We start from the raw sequence: 9570 nt of genomic DNA on the forward strand, positions 1-9570 counted from the left end.
AAGGAAAATATTTGGGGGAACTTCGCTGTCACGGCGGCGAATTTGCGTCTTCAAACTCGAACGGATGCTGTAGGGCTATGCAACCTTCACTCAGAGCAGGCCACTTATACGCGGTCGCGGTAATCCGGGGTACACTGATACCACCGTTGCACAATTATACAAACTACAGACAAGGAATTTCATGTTTTGATCGTATTTTCATAATGGATTTGAAATATCTCAAAAAGTGTGGATATCCGGGCTTTTATTATTAAAATACTTCAGTATTGGAGAAGAGGAACGTGTTATTTTGTTAAAAGAAATTTGATCTATAAAAGGCTACCCTTGTATTCAAAGCTTTTCACTAATTTTTTTGAAAAATTCTAAACATTTTTGATTTTTTTTGCCGATTTAATTAATTTTTTAGTCGCAATATTTTAATTCTTTAATGTACAATACTGTTCTTGACAGATGCAAGAACTTTTAGGCGTTTTTTTTAGCAATCATTCTTTCTATTCCAGTTAACCTGCTGTTATGCTATTTAGTACAAAATTTTCATATATTTTATGAGAAACAAAATTCATATTAAAAAATTCAGTTGAAATAAAAAAAAAAGGAAAAACAACAAAATCTTTAATAATAAATGTATTCGCTTGGGGGCGCTTTATTATTTACCACGATAATTTTGTTGCGAAATAGAAAACAGATTCTACCTTTTTTTTCTCTTTTTTTTTTTTTTTTTTACATTTGACCTATTTAAGATCAATGTAAATATTGAGAAACATAAGTTTTATTAATAATTTGTTATATAGCTATATAGGAGTATGTGTGTGTATATGTTATTCTTATATAAACGTAAAAGTAAAAGGATCTAGAATTTTCTGTTAATTTTTTCACATTCTTATCTTTTAACTGTGTCTTCTATCTTTTCTGTGTTTATAAAATGAATTTCTCATCAAGACCATAAAAAAGAAGAAACCGAAACAAAAACAGAAGAAAGAAGAGCAAACTTTATTTTCTATTTAATCCTTTTACTTTTTGCAAATATAGAAAAATTTTCCTTTCTAACAAAGGACTTAAAGAATTAAAATGTCTTGTTCTCTTTAATTTTTTTAGTAACAACGTTATGTACACATATATCTAAATATGTTCATATGTGAGCGGGCACTGTATTCATTAAATGGTAGAAAGTAGTCGATATACTCACACAAATGTGTAAGGTTTCTCTTTCAATAATTATTACAAAAGTTTTATTATTTTACCTTTATTTAACCGCTCATATTTACATATATATTATGATTATTGCGCATTTATATGAGGAATACCATTTATTTAAATGGCTCTGGCGTATAACCATATCCTTGCACTTTTATTAACGTACAAATAAAAAGGGTAAAATTTACTCTCTCTTAAATTTTGCTCAGAATAAAATGTCAGCATAAAATCGATCTTATGGTAGCGCCGGATCGAAAATCAACATTAATATTCGCTAAGTCCGAAGCGTGTTGGAAAATGTAAGATCCTACAAATCGTCGCCATCGCCTGGAACTTGTCAGAGGCGGAATTTAGCGTAAAAGTAAGTCAATATTTCCTCCTCCTCTTCGCCACAACAGCATCTAGATAGATTTTTTGCCACAATATAATAAGATCTAATTGCTGAGAACTACCCAATTTATTATTTAAAAAAAAAAGTTATTGTTCATGCAGATCTGTGGTACAAGAGTGCATTAACAAAAAGAGCAAGTGTTTTGCAGTAGTACAACACAGAAAACTATATGTCTTTTCAAAAGTGACAATTTGAAATTTGTAGCAATTTCTAATAACGATTTCGTTTTTCTCTAAAGGATTTGATGATCCCATAGTTCACTACTAAAATACTAATATGCTACAAAAACTACAAACGACCGGTAATTCTTATAAAATGTATTAATATTCATTTGGGGGTGCAATATATGATGAATCTATATATTTTCTGTCATTTATAATACGAACAGAATTAACATAGTTTTAGAACAGAATATTGTAGTTCGTAATCAGCATTATAGAGGCGCCATTAAGTTTTATTGTCATTAAGAAGATCAAAAGAAAAAAGAAGAAATTGTTTTAAGAGGAAAAAAGGGGAAAAAAAAAGTTTTTATTATATATTTTTATTCTAAATTTTATAAAATATCTAAATAATATGGTCGTACATAACAAAACCAACTATATACTAACGATGTACCAACACATTGTCTTCATGTAGCAGATTTTTATTAGCTCACTTGCTATATAAGGGTTACAATAATGCAAACATATATTATATCAAATATGGGGTTTTCTAAGTATGTTAATTTTTATATTGCTAATATTTTTTTGTGTAATGATACGGAGTCGGTTTTCTTGAAATTTTTTATATAATTTAGTAACTTTTTGCAAATATGAAAATTAAAATGGTTCAATGCGTTTATTACGATCCAAACTAAGTACATTTCAAGTTAAAATTTCGAGGAAATTCAAGAAAATCCAATAAGTAATTTAAATTTGTTGGAAATTTAATTTTTGTTTTAAAATAATTTGTTCTTTTTTTCTTGAGATTTGGTTTAATTTTACAGTTGGATTGGGTTTTGTTTCAATAAGAGAAAAGCAATATATTGGAAATTGGAATTCATTCTTAGAATTTATAAAAGGGTTGATTTGATTTCATAATAAATATTTCCTAATAAACGTAGAATTAAATTTTTTTATCTATGTATCCACTTCTGGATGCTAGCCATCATGCCATATAATAAACTAATTGCTTACTTACCTATATTTCAGGGGTCCCAAACCGCACTGTCACCTCCTGGTGATGGGCCCTGGTAATGGCGGAGGATAAAGGGGTGATTGAAACGAGCAAAGTTACGTTCGTGTCGTGGTAATGTCTCGCGGCGAGCCTCTTACATTGTGAGTTTCAGCCCTATATCTATACGTCAGCTGACGACAGGCGTCCCAAGTCAAGGTGGAACAGTATATGCCGATGACTGCGTGGCTAAGGGGGAGCTTAGTCGTTACCAGGCGCCCTCCAGTTTAAACGAGCCTTCCCATGGTATGCCGGGCTCTGCCATGGGTGACTTTACTTTCCCGCGCTATTCGTGGGACCAAAAATGGAAAGCATAAACAATAACAGCAAAAACAGCAACAACAAGAACAACAACTGTGACAAACAAAACTACTGAAACAACAACAACAACAACAACAACAATAACAATAGTGACAATTACAACAACAACAACAATACTAAGGACAACATAAACCCAGTTACTGCTCAAGGGTCTTCGGAACCAGAGCTTCTCTCGACTGACGCAGAGGAGGAACTCCTTCTCACGCCAGTAGAGGAAAAGGCGGCGCCTGCGATGGAGACGGATAATCAGGATCCTCTTGGACGTATTATCCAATAAACGGAGGCGGACCTGAAAAGGTTGGACATCAGGGTAAAAAAACAATATTTCTCTGGTGCATCCAAGCGGCGTATCGCGGCTTATATCAGGGACGGCATGTCCCCAGAGGAAGCTCGCAGGTATGAGAAGGAAAGGCTGGAAAAGCTGAAGGCCTGCGGATCGGGTGTTGTGGCCGACCATCCCCAGAAGAGGGAAAGGTCGGAAAGGTACACCCCTGATGCAGGGGCCTCAAAAAAGAGGTCGATGAAGGGCAATGTTGAGAAAAAGGAATGTTGAGGAAAAGGTCCCTGGGAACATTCCTCAACAAAACCCGAAAATGACTTCTTATCGGGATGCAGTAGCACAGGTCAAGTTGGCCATCACTCATAGACTGCATCCAAAGGAAAGTCTATCCGAAGTTCAGATGGGGAAAATCAAAGTAGCCATCATGGATGAAATGGATAAAGTTGTGGACTCTCATCCACAATTCACTGCAGCGTTGCAAAGGGACGGATGGATATCCGTAACATGCAACAATCAAAACACCAGGGAGTGGATAACCAGTGTCTGCAGGAAGATAAAGCCTTAGGACGGTTGCGACGACATGCCCAAACAGCATGTCTGCGTCACCTACGTACCAAAGGACGAGACAACCGTCAGTCTCTCCAGGGACAAATTTCTAAGTAGGATAGGGAAGCAAAATCCTGGCCTCAAGATAAGTTCCTGAGGATGGATAAGGAAAAGGACGGGGGCTGCTCTATCACCTTTTCCGTCGATGATTCCGGATTGGGAGATCTACGGAAAGCGGAGTTCTGACTTTTCCTGAATTTCTTCCTTGTTACCGTTCGGGTTAGAGGAAGAAAATCCTATCAAGGTGCTGGCGGCAGGGCAGGACAAAATAAAAAACCAATGCCCACCGCGACAACGACGAGCCCTTCAGGCCAACCAAAAGAGCCAAAACTCATTGGAAAGTCTGAAGTCGCTCTGAAAATGGCGGCAAGGGAAACTGAAGGACCATCGACCAGCACGTCAAATACAAGCGTCCTGGGTGAACCAAAAGGACTTAAGTCCATTGGGAAGCCCGGAACTGCTTCGGTATTTGCTGTTGGAGTGGCTAGCGTGGCACCTGGGACGGCAAAAGAGGCTGTGGCAGGGCAGGCGGCCACCAAAATGTGTAAAAAGGCGACAATGGGAGGTAAGGCTCATGTAAAGCCTTTGTCTAAAGGAACAAAGCCCATAGACAAGAGCCGGAGGAAATGATATGGCTGTGAGGTGCATCCAAATAAATCTACAGCATGCTAGGGCATCTACTGATGTTCTACCTCATAGATTTATGAAGGATCACCTCGATATCACTCTTATCCAAGAGCCTTACATAGTGAAGGATCAGATTAAGGGCCTAACAGGTGAGCTATTGTATGATAATACAATTGGGGGCAGGCCTAGGGCTTGCATTTTGTTTAGTAAAAGGCTAACGTATTTTCCCATTCCAGATTACTGTTCTAAGGATCATGTAGCTGCGTTGGTGAAGGTGAAGTCCTTCGGGGGCTGGACAGAGTTCATTGTGTGCTCATCCTACCTCCCGGGGCACTGTGCCCACCCGGACGAGCAACTGAAGGATCTAGTGGACTTTTGTGGAAGGAGGAACTTCCAACTTATAATAGGAAGTGATGCCAATGCCCACCACACCGTCTGGGGAAGCAGCAATATAAACAAAGGAGGTGAGTACTTGAATTTATATATAGTAATAATGGTTAGGAATTGGAGAAGAGGCCCTTGACATCACCCTTTGCACTGAATTTATCGGCAGTAGGGTTGGTGGATGGCATGTCTCAAATGAGACATCCATGTCCGATCATAGGCAGATTAGGTTTGATATCATGGTCTCCGGGGGCCTGGCAGAAGAAATATATCGGGTACCCCAATCCACAGATTGGAGTCAATTCGAAACACTCCTCATGGATGGGATTGGATCTGTTCCTGCTTCTGTCAGAATGGTGATGGATATCGAACTGGCCAGCGAGGCCCTGACGGCGGCTATTACTAATGCCTACCACGGGAGCTGCCGCACTAAGCCGAAGCGGAGCAATAGGAATCTCTTGGAGGGCGTTCTGCAAGAGCATTGATGAACTCTCCAGCAGTGCGCGTCTTCACAGGGTGCTTTCCAAAAAGTATGCTAGCGGGTTGGGCCTAATGGAACGTCCTGATGGATCCATGACTGAGAACGGAAAGCAGACGTTGGAGCTTATGGCGTCAACGCACTTTCCTGACTCGGAGATTCTTCGGAATCACTCAAATGCGGTCATTGAACCGAGGGCTTCCTGGCCCAGGAGGGATGACTGGCAACGATCCCGTTTAGTCTTCACGATGGGCAGGATTAGATGGGCTGTTTTCTCTTTCAGGCCCTTCAAATCTCCAGGTGATGACGGGATACATCCTGCATTTTTGCAGAGGGGTTTCCAACATATCGCCAGAGCACTGTTGGAAATTTTTCGTGCGTGGGGTTACATCCCTCAGGCATGGAGAGTGGCTAAAGTGACGTATATTCCGAAGGTGGGTAAGCGACCAAGCAACCACCCAAGGTCTTTCCGTCCAATCACCCTTACTTCTTTTCTATTGAAAGCAATAGAAAAAGTGATTGATAGATTTATACGGGACGATCCACTGGGAAGCAATCCCTTGCATGAATATCAGTACGCCTATCAGTCGGGAAGATCTACTGTACTCGCTCTGCAGAGTCTGGTGGGGGTCCTCGAAAACTCACTGGAGGTGCGGGAGGTGGCAGTTGGCTGCTTCCTTGATATAGAGGGAGCTTTTGATAACACTCCATATCATGTCATCTGTGAGTCGTTGCACAAACGAGGGATTGATGCGACGACTAGCAGATGGGTTAATCGGATGCTACAGGATAGGATTTTTAAGTCCACCATAGCTGACGATATACTCTTCATCTCCGCTGCAAAAGGATGTCCGCAAGGCGGGGTTTTTTCGCCCCTCCTGTGGTCCATTGTAGTGGATGATCTAATCGCTGCTCTCAGGGGCTCCGGGGCGCGTGTCTGGGGATACGCCAACGATGTGGCCTTCGTCGTGCGGGGAAAATTCGAGAGCAGTATATCTGATCTTCTACAGCAAAATTTGTTGTGGAAAGGTGGTGCAAAGGCGTTAAGTTAAATATAAATCCAAGCAAGATCACTTTAGTCGCCTTCACCAGACGCAAAAGCAGGGATAGATTAACGAGCCCAATTCTGTTTGGTGAACGTATTACTTACTCTAGGGAGGTGAAGAATCTGGGGGTAACCCTGGATGATCGTCTCTCTTGGAATACCCATAAAGATAGAGTTATCGGGAGAGCTACGGCGGCCTTATGGACGTGCAAGAGCTTCATCGGGGGACCTTGGGAATTAGTCCCAGAATAGCACTGTGGCTATTTACGGCCCTTGTTAGGCCCATCGTCACCTATGCGTCGATTGTATGGTGCCGTAAGGCTCAGCAGGCGGATGTGCGGGCCAAGCTGGAAAAGCTACAGAGGCTGGCCTGCCTGAGAGTGACCGCTGCATTGGAGGTGATGATCGGATTTTCGCCACTGTACCTCCGTATATTGAAGAAAGCTCGGCTAGTGACTTACCGACTTCTCTCTGGCGAGGACAGGGCACGGCTAAAGTTGGCCCACAGAACTCACAGAGACTTCATTGAGAGCGATCCGATTCTAAGAATAACCATGTCGGATACCTGTCTGTCGATCGGGGTGGCCCGGTACTTAGGTCGGGTTCGAGCGTGTGGTATGCGGACGGGTCCAAAACGGTGTCAAACAAACGCCCGAACAAACGGTGTGGGTTCGGGCGTATACGGTGCTGCCCGGACACTCGTGTATATGCAACCCTTGACCCGTATTGCACTGTGTTCCAGGCCAAAATACATGCAATAGAGATCTGTCTGAGAATCAATTTGGAAAGGGGGTATAGAAACCGCCCCATCTATGTGTTCTCAGACAGCAGGGCTGCACTGCTGGTGCTTCGTTCAGCTCAGGTTACATCCAAGCTGGTCTGGAGCTGCCTTGCTGCACTTATGGAATTAGCATCGGAGAACAGAGTGACGCTCATTTGGGTGCCGGGCCATAGTGGCCATGCGGGCAACGAAGTTGCCGATGAGCTGGCGCGGAGGGGATCTGGGGCTGACTTTGTGCAGCCGCTGTCTTTCTGTGGTCTGCCTTCTTCCGCCGTGGGGGTCAGGCTTGCCTGCCTGCTCGCGGTGGAATGCGGCCGTCACTGGCAGAGCACGAAAGGGTGCCGTCATGCAAAAGTGTTTCTTTCGGCGTGCTCCAGCGGATTCATCGCAGAGTTGCTGGGGATGAGCAGGAGCCGGGTTCGCACTATTGCGAATTTCTTCACGGGGCACTGCCCAGTGAAGTACCACCTGCATAGGCTGGGGAAGTCGGGGTCCCCCCTGTGCAGATTTTGTGGGGGTTGCGATGAGAATTGTACATATGCAAATTACTTATATTGTAGTATAAAAAATGTTAGATCGATTTGATCAAAATGTTTTCCAATCGCTTCGGTAGAAAATGAATGCTTTTCGGTTGCTGAATTCAAAACACACATACTGCGACGAAAGATTTATAGATTTTTCATAGTTTTTAAGAACTATTCTAAATCTAGATTATCACAATATAACTAGCTACTTACAAGTTACTTAAGGTTCGAAATGAATCTCTTGTCTTTTTAATGTTATGCGTAATGATACACATATATGTATAACAAATGGAAATATTTAAAATAAGCAGAATAATTTTAAAATTTTGTAATCACAGGATAATTACAAATTTAAATATACACACGAGCATCATAAAATTTACCAATTAAAATTTAAAAATAATTTGTTCTTGTAAAATTTTTTAAACCATGTAAAATGAAAACATCATAAAGCCATTGAAGTTAATAAGTCAAGGTAAAAAAATAATAAAAAATCGTTTTGCTTTTATAGTTATCCTTTATATTATTTGCCATGTAATATTGTAAACACGCGCGCCATTGATATTTTAATAGAGAAGAGATAAAATAACAATGAATCTATAACATACACTCGTATACATATGTATTTGTTCTTCAGAAGGATTTTGATATTAAATTACACTTTAAAATAGGGTTGTATACTATATACTTACTGTATAATATGTAAATGTACATATACATGTTGCTTACGTAGAAGTTTAAAATTTCATATAATTTGATATCAGTTTCGAATGCACAAGTTTTTAATATTTTAAGGATAAAAATTCCAGTATATACACAGATTAATTCGTATAAGTATACGAGTATGTATGCATATGTATAAGCTTTATTGAAAAATTGTGACTTATGTTACATAAGCACATACACGTTTATAAATTATTAAGAACTTTAGTTTATAATAAAAAAAAAAGTTTTAATTGCATACGGTACAATGACTTTTCGGATTTATTAAATGTATTGACTAGGAATATTTTTATTAAATACAAAAACAAAAAGGACTTTAAAATCTTCGTGTGCTGAGAATTGAGCACAACAAGACTCGTAAGCGTCGCATATTCCCAAAGAAGGACAATTTTAATATTTTTTTAATTTTGTGGATTGCAAAAACTGATGTTCGTGTTTTGAAATGTTTTTTTTTTTGATGCAAGAATAATTGCTTTTGTGTCAAAAATGATTTGTTGTTTAAGATGTAAATGTACTATGAAAGACACTTTCGGGATAAAAGAACAGAACTAGTTCTATAATAACTTATGCAATATAAAAATGAAGAATTTCGAAATTTCTCACCCTATTGATTTTCGATTTCAGGGTTGAAAGTAGGTGAGATGTTAAATACACTGACCATTTTGTTATTATCTTGGCTGAAATTCACCATTGAGAGACGGACATCCAAACGATGCTTAAAAATTACTAATATTTATAAAGTATTAATTGGAAATGCGCTCAGTGGGCAAATAAATTTAATAAATTTTGTATTTTTGGATTACTGCCTTGAGGAACAAGTCAATAAATTGCTTATAACGTTGCATTTCGCATTGATTACAACTTTGGAAAACAATATCTAATATATTCTCGTTATTGGTGATATTCTGAATGAAGTGCCATAAAAATTGACATAAAATTTGAACATTTTTAGTGGACCACTTAGCTAAAACATTTATACTTGCATATATAAAACTGTATTTGAA

Source organism: Condylostylus longicornis, unplaced genomic scaffold (assembly GCF_029603195.1).
Source record: "Condylostylus longicornis isolate FDR11 unplaced genomic scaffold, ASM2960319v2 ptg000084l, whole genome shotgun sequence".
Lineage (NCBI taxonomy): Eukaryota > Metazoa > Arthropoda > Insecta > Diptera > Dolichopodidae > Condylostylus > Condylostylus longicornis.